Below are 13170 nucleotides of genomic sequence, written 5' to 3'. Positions count from 1 at the left end.
CAATGAGGAGACAAGATACTTTCAAAAGCTGGGAGGAGGGAGAGAAACAAAGGGTCTGTGTCTGTCTGTAGTCCTCTTGGCCGGGGATAGACCAGGAATGGAGTCTTAGAACTTTTAGTAAGTAATCTAGCTAGGTATGTGTTAGATTATGATTTCTTTAAATGGCTGAGAAAAGAATTGTGCTGAATAGAATAACTATTTCTGTCTGTGTATCTTTTTTGTAACTTAAGGTTTTGCCTAGAGGGGTTCTCTATGTTTTTGAATCTAATTACCCTGTAAGATATCTACCATCCTGATTTTACAGGGGGGATTTCTTTATTTCTATTTACTTCTATTTTTTATTAAAAGTCTTCTTGTAAAACACTGAATGCTTTTTCATTATTTTCAGATCCAAGGGTTTGGGTCTGTGGTCACCTATGCAAATTGGTGAGGCTTTTTATCCAACATTTCCCAGGAAAGGGGGAGTGCAAGTGTTGGGAGGATTGTTCATTGTTCTTAAGATCCAAGGGTCTGGGTCTGTAGTCACCTAGGCAAATTGGTGAGGCTTTTTACCAAACCTTGTCCAGGAAGTGGGGTGCAAGGTTTTGGGAAGTATTTTGGGGGGAAGGACGCGTCCAAACAGCTCTTCCCCAGTAACCAGTATTAGTTTGGTGGTGGTAGCGGCCAGTCCAAGGATAACGGGGGTAATATTTTGTACCTTGGGGAAGTTTTGACCTAAGCTGGTAAAGATAAGCTTAGGAGGTTGTTCGTGCAGGTCCCCACATCTGTACCCTAGAGTTCAGAGTGGGGGAGGAACCTTGACACAAGTGTTAGCCATATGTGTTTTCATTTACCAATATCTTTTTAAATGGAAAAATACATAACTATAACATATATACAATACTGTGGTATTGTAAAGAAATTTCCCGTAGTAAAATGTAGGGATTTAACACCATTTCTGTAAATTACTATTACACACACACACACACACACAGAGGCTAGGCCACATAAATTTGTAAAAATCTTCACCACATGTGCAGCAATTTTCAGCAATGTGCAGCAATAAAAATCTTCACCACATGTTTCAGCCCTGACTGACTTTCCATTGTAGATGGTCACCAGTGTGTTGTAACAGGACCCAGTCTTTGGATCCCACATGCTTCCAAGACAGCTGGGTCTGGTAGTGACTGATCACTGTTCCAACTCTCTGGGTCTCTCCAGTACACTCCCAGATGAAGACTCTGTGTCTGCACCCTTCTTAGGCAGTGAGACCATGAAGTCTAACCTTCTAGACCTGGGAACCAGTGTCACAGTCCACCCCTGCACCTACTCCGGATTAACTATTTGGGGACCACGTGACAGTTAAAGCAAGGAATGCAGCCTCTGCAAAGGAACTTAACCTCACTCACACTTTACTCTTAGACAGCGCCAGAGCGTTAAAGATCTAGGGAAAACAACAAACTCCTCAATGCAATCCCTCCCCTTAGTCTGGTCGACCCCGTTTTGTCAATCTTGGGATTTGGCCCAAGTCCTTCAGGGAGTCCAGATCCCTCCTGCCTCCACTCCTCCTGCTAAGTGGTCTGGTTCTGGTGTTGAAAAGGCTGATCTTGTCAGAGAGCATGTCACTTTTTTTAAAAGCAGCCTGTGAGACCTTTTTTGTATTCCTGTCCTTCCACTAGGAGTTTCCACACCACAGCCTCCAAGTAGGATTGCTGGCAGAGTGTTAAACGTCAGTGGCTCTGCCTGTAGCTGTTGGATCATATTAAAGAAGTTCTGTATTAAAATCACAAATGAGTTTGATTCCCCAGAGTTTAAATTCCAGGGTATTACTAATTAAGAGGTCTCTTGGTTTTTGGTGCTGTGTCTCTCCCTCTATGTGTGAAACTTGCAAGCTGCTAATTGTGTTAGTACATTCTAAGACAGAGTCTGTTCTCAAAGCAATTCACAGAGAGAGAGACTCAAAGCAATACTCTGTAACAACAGAAACAGCACCCAGAGACTCCCCACCCTTTTGTTGTATTAACAATTGTGATTAAAATAGAGATAGAGGATGTATGTGGATGGATGCTTGGTGTGGATAATAACTGAATGATCAGGGAGGTGCCAGCCTAAGAATCCAGTGTCCATCGGCTGAAGAAGGCGTCAAGTGGAAATAATCAGAGGATCCCCCCCGGTGGGCAGACTGGAATCCACCCAACAGCCTCAAGGATGGGAGAACCAAAGAACAAGATAACATCTTGGAGCCGTCAGGAATGTGCTATCTGCTGATTGATTCAGCAACAGCATGATGAAGTAATTCCCATAGACTGGCATAGGAAGAAATTCCTATAAAAATAGACTCTAAAAAGTGAGAACTTTGGGGTCTGATTCTGCAAACCAACTTCCAGGAGCATCAGATGAGCATCTGACAAGGCCCTGCTCCCTCCTCATGTCCAGGCCACCTGGCCAGTGGCTTGGCATGAGCAACTCTAAGGCTGGTAACTATGATAACAACCTTGCAGAACCTGTGTGTGGGTGTGTGTGTGTGTGTTTGAATGAATGAATGTGAGAATAAATATGAGATTGAATGGAATGTTATAGCTATAACTAACTGCTTACTATGATTCTTTCTTTATGATTCACAATAAATGTGGTATTTTGCCTTTTTCCCTTTAATAAGATCCTGCTGGTTTTTATTTTATTGGTACAACATTTTGGTGGAGAATTGCGAAAGGGGGAATATTGGTAAAAAACCTCAGTTATTGTAAATATTGGTGTGCACACCGCCAGCTCTAGTGAGCTAGGCATTTCTATTAGGTTAACCAGACCTGCTGGCCTCCGAGAAGGTAGCAGGGGACCTGCTGGCCTCCGAGAAGGTAGCAGGAAAAACAGATTAAACCAGACCTGCTGGCCTCCGAGAAGGTAGCAGGGGACCTGCTGGCCTCCGAGAAGGTAGCAGGAAAAACAGATTAAACCAGACCTGCTGGCCTCCGAGAAGGTAGCAGGAGACCTGCTGGCCTCCGAGAAGGTAGTAGGGAAAACAGATTAAACCAGACCTGCTGGCCTCCGAGAAGGTAGCAGGGGACCTGCTGGCCTCCGAGAAGGTAGCAGGAAAAACAGATTAAACCAGACCTGCTGGCCTCCGAGAAGGTAGCAGGGGACCTGCTGGCCTCCGAGAAGGTAGTAGGGAAAACAGATTAAACCAGACCTGCTGGCCTCCGAGAAGGTAGCAGGGGACCTGCTGGCCTCCGAGAAGGTAGCAGGGAAGAACAGGTTAACCGGACCTGCTGGCCTCCGAGAAGGTAGCAGGGAGAAACAGGTTAACCAGACCTGCTGGCCTCCGAGAAGGTAGCAGGGAGAAACAGGTTAACCAGACCTGCTGGCCTCCGAGAAGGTAGCAGGGAGAAATAGGTTAACTGGACCTGCTGGCCTCTGGGAAGGTAGCAGGGGAAAAACGCATAGATTAAGCTATGATTTCAGAATCTAGGCTGTGTCACTTGCTAAGTAATACCAGCAGTGACAAAGAGATTGAAATATCCATGTTAAGATGTTTAAAAGAAAACAGGGTAAGCCAGTACTAGAGGGAGGAATGGAGTCAGAAGGAACTCCAATCTCACCTTTTGTTAAAGAAATTACACCTTTTAAACAAATCCTTCAAAAATTTGGGCACAGTCCTTGGACTAAACAAGGCCTAGCTGATGTCTGCACTATTTCGGACCTAGAGGATAGATTGGCTCAGTATATCCTCATATACAAACCTTCTAGTGCTGCCAAAAGAGATGCAGCAGCAATTTGGTTGTTGTGGGAGGCATGTAAGGATTCTTCCCTCCGCTTGTCTTCATGTAAAGAGGAAAAGGCACAAATGGAAAAGGGAGCAGACAATTGGAAGGTGCTGGCTACAAATATCCAAAGCCAGCTGAAAATAGTGAAAGAGGCACTCCAGGAATACAAAAAGAGTGAAAAAGTTAACTCTGCAGAGGCTGGAGGGACGCAGGTAAAGGGGGAGAAGGCCCTATGTAAAGGGGGAGAAGGCCCTATGTACGGCACCCCCAGGCATAATTACAAAGAGAAAAGAGAGTAAAAAAAAAAAGAAAAAAAAGTTAACTCTGCAGAGGCTGGAGGGAATTAAGCAGTTAAACTTTGTATTTCACCCAAACAACGTTTAACCGAAAATGTTAAAAAGGAAAAGTGTTAGAGCATTCTTGGTTTCTTTGCAGCCATTCTGAAAGAAAAATGGGCCCTTTTCCAAAGGAATGTCTGTAAATTAGCCAGGCAAAAATAAACTGATTAAAATCATTTGACTGGACAATTTAGTCAAATTTGCTAAAAGAACATAAGAGGGTTCTATTGGAACTTAACTGCCTCAAATGTATAAAGGGAATGTAAGATGTAAAAAACAGAGCAGTGTGGAAGGGATGTTAAGGAAAAGAAAATGTGTATGTATCTGTCTGTGTGTGTGTAAATATGTAAAGTTCTAAGGACCAGTTAGTTTTGTTTTTGTTTTAAATAATGCCACTAAAAATCCATTTGACTCTTTAATTCAAAGTTGCAAAACTGACAGACCTTTTTGCTAGACACAGGTAATTAGTGTTGTTTGGCTTTGGGATTTGGCATTTAACCCTTAAAAGGTAACTCAATGCTTTACAAAATTTAAAATGTTTTTAAGTTGTGGCTGCAGCAGGGCAGTCAAAATCAGGAGAATATAAAAAAAATTTTGGATTCTTTTTGTTTGTTTTTTGTTTGTTTGTTTTTGTAACAAAATAGCAGATGAGAGTTGTAGTAAAAAAAAAAAATTAAAAAAGACAGTGCCTCTCTGAAGCAACAGCAGGGGTGACGTGCACAAAACAAAAAGGAGCAATGTTAGAAACACTGAGTCTTAAAATGGCTCTGAGTAATCAGACTGTCACTTTGATAAAGGTACATGAAAACTCTGTAAGCAAAAAAAGAAATAGTGACACCTTATGTAAAAATGGATCTGGATAATGTTATAGAAGTTAAACTATGGAAGGAATGTGCATTTGCCCCAGAACATGTGCAGGGTATATTGTAGAAGGGGCAAAAGAAATGCAAACATACCATGCTACTTAATTAAAATGCTATTAGGGCTCCAAAGGGAGCCACAATAGGTTGGGTTTTCTTTTTCAGATTGCGGTGTGTTTTGGAAGCAGAAGTTAAAAGTAATCAAAACTCTGGTGAAAGTTGATTGTGTCCCTTTTAAGATAGAGTCTCTGAGCTGCTGATGGCTTTAAATCCAAAAGCAGGAAGTTTCTGTGAAAATGCAAATTACCTAAATGATAAAGGAAGGAAAGAACTAGCAGCACAAAGGAGCTGCAGATAAAGGACATACCTGGTCAGCAAACAAATTGTCTAAATAAAAGGCATGGGATAACAAGATAATTTTAATACATTTAATGATAATAAGTATCCCTGTAACAACGTATAGTGTGTATGATTTTTGGAAAAATCCTTTAAGGTCGTATGGTAATGATGCTTCTCAGTTATTACCTGTAAATAAAACTTAAAGCTTAACACAGCAGGAAAAACATTATAAACTTGGTCTGCTGTATAAGAAGGAAAACTCAGGGATTTAATGACTAAACAGTGGGATAATTTCCCCATAACCCTTAAAAGATAAAAGCCTTTGAAACCTGGCCTGCCTATAGAACAAAAACAGGAAAATATGGGGGCAATTTCTCTGTTTTGCCTGCAATCAGCAAGGGTATTTGTAAAAGAAATATTTTAAGCAATAATCTGCCACCCCAAAAGGGGTAGAAACATGTTCTTTTTGTCTTTCAGAAAATCAGGAAAAGCTGCCAGCTGAAAAGCAACCCAATACCACGAATCTACTGTCACAATAGAAATTGTGTTCTGTGTTCTATGTTTTGTCTTGTGTTTTGTGTTGTTGCTAGCACTGTTGTGTGTTTAAAAAAAAAAAATACTGAAGACCTGCAGGAACTTAAAAATAAATTAAGCTTTCTGTCCCAGCTACAGGACAGCCTGATACAAAAACAAGTACATGCCAAAGTAGACTTGGTCCAAATTGGTCTGGGTAACCTAAAAGGCCAATGGAATCTTTAGTAATGGCTTAATACTACCACATGGCTTATCCATAAGAAAAAAAAAATATTAGAAATAGGAAACTACACAGGCATAGCTATGGGATGCACTGAAATGCAGATACTTGCACTAGCTACTTTGGAACACAAAATGTTCTGGGTCATATTGGGAAATATTAAGGGTTTGATGCATTTGTTAAAAAAGAAAGAGATAATTGTTTGACACTTATCAATATGAATGGATGCAATATGTTTCCAGTATTGTAAACCAGACTTGTTAATGGGAGAAATTGTTGTCAAAATTGCACACCAACAGTCCCTGGAGGCAAAGGTATTGAAGGTTAACCCACTCCCCATATTACACATGGGATCCTTTTGGCTACCCTGGACCTTGAGCCAGTGGGCTGGGGAGGGAGGGAAGCTATTGGACACTAGAGGTTGTACCGAATGGACTCCTCAAAAGTGGGTGTGCCTCACCTTGCCTGTTGCCCCAGAACCTTGTAGTAAAGATACATCACTAGGATCATGTATGTGGCATGAATTGGAATCACAAACTCAAATTGCCTCACAGTACCTTCTCTCGAATAGGCTACATAGAAAGTGATACTGACGATTATAAATCTTAGTGTCAAAAGGGGGATTATGTTGGATCATATTAAAGAAGTTCTGTATTAAAATCACAAATGAGTTTGATTCCCCAGAGTTTAAATTCCAGGGTATTACTAATTAAGAGGTCTCTTGGTTTTTGGTGCTGTTTCTCTCCCTCTATGTGTGAAACTTGCAAGCTGCTAATTGTGTTAGTACATTCTAAGACAGAGTCTGTTCTCAAAGCAATTCACAGAGAGAGAGACTCAAAGCAATACTCTAACAACAGAAACAGCACCCAGAGACTCCCCGCCCTTTTGTTGTATTAACAATTGTGATTAAAATAGAGATAGAGGATGTATGTGGATGGATGCTTGGTGTGGATAATAACTGAATGATCAGGGAGGTGCCAGCCTAAGAATCCAGTGTCCATCGGCTGAAGAAGGTGTCAAGTGGAAATAATCAGAGGATCCCCCCCGGTGGGCAGACTGGAATCCACCCAACAGCCTCAAGGATGGGAGAACCAAAGAACAAGATAACATCTTGGAGCCGTCAGGAATGTGCTATCTGCTGATTGATTCAGCAACAGCATGATGAAGCAATTCCCATAGACTGGCATAGGAAGAAATTCCTATAAAAATAGACTCTAAAAAGTGAGAACTTTGGGGTCTGATTCTGCAAACCAACTTCCAGGAGCATCAGATGAGCATCTGACAAGGCCCTGCTCCCTCCTCATGTCCAGGCCACCTGGCCAGTGACTTGGCATGAGCAACTCTAAGGCTGGTAACTATGATAACAACCTTGCAGAACCTGTGTGTAGGTGTGTGTGTGTGTGTTTGAATGAATGAATGTGAGAATAAATATGAGATTGAATGGAATGTTATAGCTATAACTAACTGCTTACTATGATTCTTTCTGTATTCACAATAAATGTGGTATTTTGCCTTTTTCCCTTTAATAAGATCCTGCTGGTTTTTATTTTATTGGTACAACATAGCAACCCCATAGGTCTAGCTGGGTAGAGTTGTTCAATGTTGATGGCCCCTTGATGGCTCTGTTTCAGTTCCTCAGGCCCAGCTATGGATTAGTCACAAAGCCCATGTCCATGGCCTTCCAGAGTGCATTACCTCCAGTTAGGGGGTCCTAGTTCATGGCCTACATCTGGTACAAGGCTATGCGCCTGCTGAGGGTTCACACACGTCTTTCCTTTTTCACTGGACTGCAGTCCTGGGATCTGACAGGCGAAACCCTGGGGGGTCCAAATTGGTTCCCTGCTTCTATTTAAACCAAGTAGAGGACCAGGAAGCTGTCAGCAAAGCTGGGTTTTTCCTTGCTTCAGACTGCTTCTCCAGGTTGCCTGATCCTGCTGCCTGACTCTGACCTCCCAATATGTGCCCTGCTTCTTGACCCTGACTCCCAGTCTGCCGTCTGGCCTGTCTCAGACTCTGATTGCCTGGTAACCTGACTCAGTTTAGTTGTGGTTCCCAGAGCTACCAGCCTCCCTGCTGCTGGAGTTGGCTGCGTGGTAGCTTTGGACGCATTACAGCTGTGGAATCATTAATAATTAATTTCACTTAGCAGTTGCCAGGAATCCAGGGAGCATATTTCATTTCAGTGTTTTTGAAACAAAAATTTTCAGAATCCCTGGGCCACAGGAAACTTTGAAAAATTTGGTCTCAGTCCATATTTATTGCAACCAAATTTCAAAATGTGGCACTTCTCTGCTAACCAGAAATCCTGAATGTCAGCTAGGTCTAATCACACAGGGCATGCTACAGTATGTATATTGCAGATATATGTGAGAGGTTTATGTAGAGAGCCTGATCATGTATTCTTTGCATATCCAATGATATGAGTGAGTTTAGGATGTGAACAAAATCAGAATCAGGGCCCAAAATAGCAGCCTATAATGATGCAGTAAAATCCACAAATCCTGTAACAATGCAGTAACAGCGCTATAGAAACACCAGTATCATAATGGGCAAGTGGGTGGAACATCCCTGCATGCTTATGAAAATAGAATGAAGTTGTAAACATAAAAGTTTGCTTTCTGGAATCAATAGGTATTATCTTCAAGTGTCACTAATTTTATTGAAAAGGTGAGGTTTTTTTTTCATTTTTAAGGTTTTAACTTAATAGGATCACTCTTCGCTCTGCATACTAAAAAAGTGCTGTAGAGATCTATTTTAACTCTTTGAATACGAAGGGGTAAATTAAAACCTTGTAAATATCCCACTTGAATTAGTAATATTCTGGCAAGCTAAGGTGTAAGAGAAAATAAAGAGAGTGGAAATTTTCACTGTCTAAGTACTTACACTCTTCACCAGGATATTTTTGTCACCTTACCATTGTTAGAAGTCACTTTAGCCAAGTAAATTTTTCCTGTGAGCACTTAAATTTCACTCTATCTTCTCTAGCAGTTTGTTCAGGTTCCTACAGCAATCTTTCATTTTAATATTGCCATTTTCTTCTCCAGTATATTTATTCAAACTTTGCTGTATAACTGAATGTATTTATTCTTTGTAACATTAATAAAAAGCCTTGTCAAAGATTTAGGTCCAGAATAAGAATGGACCTAAATCTTCAAATCCCCCTTAAGATATGAGTGAAGTTATTGCTCATGCACCTCATCCAAAGCCCACTGAAATCAAGGGGATTTTTTCCACTGACTTTGGAACTGGCTCCTATGAAAGTTTCCAGAATGACAACACAGGAACCTGAAGTTCTGAAGCCAAAGGTAAGTTACAGCACTTTGCCATGATGTTCCTCCAATGTGCCTCAGGCCTGCTTTGGGGATCCCAACTCATAGGTGGATGAACAAGTCAGCATGAAGACATATTTCTGTTAATAAAGGCTTACTTGTACTTTTTGAGTAAAATCCACCCCTGTGCAGATGACCAGCCCAAGGTCAATTTGGATGTAAAAACCCTCTACACCAACATTCCACACAAAGATGGACTACAAGCCACCAGGAACAGTATCCCCAATAATGTCACGGCAAACCTGGTGGCAGAACTTTGTGACTTTGTCCTCACCCATAACTATTTCATATTTGGGGACAATGTATACCTTCAAATCAGCGGCACTGCTATGAGTACCCACATGGCCCCACAGTATGCCAACATTTTTATGACTGACTTAGAACAACGCTTCCTCAGCTTTCGTCCCCTACTCTATTTGCGCTACATTGATGATATCTTCATCATCTGGACCCATGGAAAAGAAGCCCTTGAGGAATTCCACCATGATTTCAACAATTTCCATCCCACGATCAACCTCAGCCTGGACCAGTCCACACAAGACATCCACTTCCTGGACACTATGGTGCTAATAAGCGATGGTCACATAAACACCACCCAATACTGGAAACCTACTGACCGCTATTCCTACCTACATGCCTCCAGCTTTCATCCAGACCAGACCACACTACACGATCCATTGTCTGCAACCAAGCTCCACGATACAACCGCATTTGCTCGAACCCCTCAAACAGAGACAAACACCTGAGATCTACAAGATCTCTATCAAGCATTCTTAAAACTACAGTACCCACCTGCTGAAGTGAAGAAACACGTTGACAGAGCCAGAAGAGTACCCAGAAGTTACCTACTATAGGACAGGCCCAACAAAGAAAATAACAGAACATCACTAGCCATCACCTTCAGCCCCCAACTAAAAGCTCTCCAACGCATCATCAAGGATCTACAACCTATCCTGAAGAACAACCCATCACTCTCACAGATCTTGGGAGACAGGCCAGTCCTTGCTTACAGACAGCCCCCCCACCTGAAGCAAATACTCACCAGCAACCACACAACAGAACCACTAACCCAGGAACCTATCCTTGCAACAAAGCCCATTGCCAACTGTGCCCACATATCTATTCAGGGGACACCATCATAGGGCCTAATCACATCAGCCACACTATCAGTGGCTCGTTCACCTGCACATCTACCAATGTGATATATGCCATCATGTGCCAGCAATGCCCCTCTGCCATGTACATTGGTCAAACTGGACAGTCTCTACATAAAAGAATAAATGGACACAAATCAGACGTCAAGAATTATAACATTCAAAAACCACTCGGAGAACACTTCAATCTCTTTGGTCACTCGATTACAGACCTAAAAGTTGCAATTCTTCAAAAACAGACTTCAGTGAGAGATTGCTGAATTGGAATTAATTTGCAAACTGGATACAATTAACTTAGGCTTGAATAAGGACTGGGAGTGAATGGGACATTACACAAAGTAAAACTATTTCCCCATGTTTATCCCCCTCCCTCCCCCAACTGTTGCTCAGACGTTCTTGTCAACAGCTGGGTATGGCCCACCTTGATTATCACTACAAAAGTTCCCTTACCCCCTCCCCCCCGCTCTCCTGCTGGTAATAGCTCACCACTGTATTTTCCACTGAATGCATCTGATGAAGTGAGCTGTAGCTTATGCTCAAATAAATTTGTTAGTCTCTAAGGTGTCACAAGTACTCCTTTTCACCTTCAAAGTAAGGCTTACACAGAATTTAAATAGAGCTAGTCAGAAAATTTTTATTGAAACGGTTTTTCACTGACAAGTGTCAAACTGGTTTATTACAACACAAACCGGAGACACTTTGAGCTGGAAAGATGTTTCAATCAGGATTAAATAGCAGCTGCCCTTAATGATTTTAAAAATAAAATAATAGAACACTTCAACTATTTTAAGTCATATTACAGTGCATAATCATGAACTCATTTAAAAATAATTAACATGACATTCAAAATTCCCAGAAGAAACATTTCTGAAATGAAAATTTTTTGCCATTTCCATTTCACAGGAAACTCTGAAAAATATGTGTTGACATAAGAACGGCTATACTGCTTCAGATCAATTGTCCATCTAGCCCTGTCTTCCAAAAGTGGCCAATGCTTCAGAGGGAATGGACAGAATAGGGCAATTATCTAGTGACCCATTCCGTTGTCTGGTCCCAGCATTCCATTCCAATCTGAAACAAAAACAAAAGTCAAAATATCAAGAAGTCCCTGAAATGAAATTCCAATGTCCAACCAGCTCTTAATGGAATTGGTGCATCAGCCTTAGGCTGGTCTTCTGTACCAAGGAGAAATCCCCCTCAAAGCACAATCCTGAATGATGGGCATTGCACCACTGTGAGAGCTCTGAGGGCATCATGACTCAGACAGGCACAGAGGACAGGAACAGCATAGCTGCTCTTGCATCTTCCTCCTGTAACCAGCCAGCTCTGCTCCACTGTCCGAGCTCTGCACCTGCTTACTACTGCCCCTCAGAAAAATGGTGCACAAGGACTGCACTTGTGCCCAACCCTTGCATGGGAGTATGAGCAGGAAGGGTGGCTCCTTGGGCCCTCTCCCTGCATCTGAATAGGGCTGGGCCAAAGAGAGTGAGAATGACTCTGTAGCCCAGTGATTAGGGCACTCACCTGGGAGATGGCAGACCTAAGTTTCAGTCCCTCCTCCAATGCCAAGTTAAGTATTTATACAAAGTAGAAGAGCTTCAACAGGAGAGACTGAGATACCCACCCCCAAAATATCACATAGTGGTTAGGTCCCTCTCTTGCTTGATAGCTGCGGAAGATGAGGAATGGCACATATCTTGGGCTTTACAAAATTCAGTCCATTTTGGTCAATTTCATGGTCATTGGATTGTAAAAATCGTAAATTTCATGAGTGCAGCTATTCAAATCGGAAATTTCACAGGGTGTAACTATAGGGGTCCTGACCCAAAAGAGGGTTGGGGGTCACGAAGTTTATTGTAGGGGGATCATGGTATTGCCACCCTTACTTCTGCACTGTCTTCAGAGCTGGGCAGCCCGAGACCAGCCGCTGCTGGCTGGGAGCCCAACTCTGAAGGCAGTGCTGCCACCAGCAGCAGTGCAGAAGGAAGGATGGCCTGGTATGGTATGGCCGCCCTTGCTTCTGCCCTGCTGCCTGCAGAGTTGGATGTGTTGGCCAGCAGCCACTGCTCTTCAGTCACCCAACTCTGAAGGCCCTGCAGAAGTAAGGGTGGCAATACCGCAACCGCCCTACAATAACCTTGTGCCCCCCCCCCACATCCTCCTTTTTGGTCGGGACCCCGAGTTTTAGAAATGTTGGTCTCCCCTGTGAAATCTGTACAGTATAGGGGAAAAGTACACAAAAGACCAGATTTCACGATCCGGGACATGTTTTTCACAGCCATGAATTTGGTAGAGCCCTCCACATATCCAGTCATACTAGCATTAATTGAGGGGTGTAAGATCTGAAGGCAGACAGCTGCTCAGACATGTCCATCTGGGATTCTTGCCCAATTTCTACCCTTTGGAAACTCCTACCTGACACTGAGAAGACAGGGAACGCTTTATGTGAGACAGAAAGGGAATTTTTTTTTCCCAGCTTCTCAAATTGTTCATCCCAAAGTTCAAAGATTGCTCTTCTGTCCAAATGGGTGTCTTAGATACACTATTCATCCGTTATTCAGAATCTGTGGGCTATAGAGTCCGATCTGTTGGTGCTCCTCTTACCTTTAACAAGGAAGTGCAGGCGCAGAGTCATATCAATATCATCAGCTGTTCT

The sequence above is a fragment of the Lepidochelys kempii genome, chromosome 8 (genome assembly GCF_965140285.1).
Source record: "Lepidochelys kempii isolate rLepKem1 chromosome 8, rLepKem1.hap1, whole genome shotgun sequence".
Taxonomy (NCBI): domain Eukaryota; kingdom Metazoa; phylum Chordata; order Testudines; family Cheloniidae; genus Lepidochelys; species Lepidochelys kempii.
The sequence above is the reverse complement of the archived record's forward strand: the minus strand, read 5'-3'. Positions refer to the sequence as shown.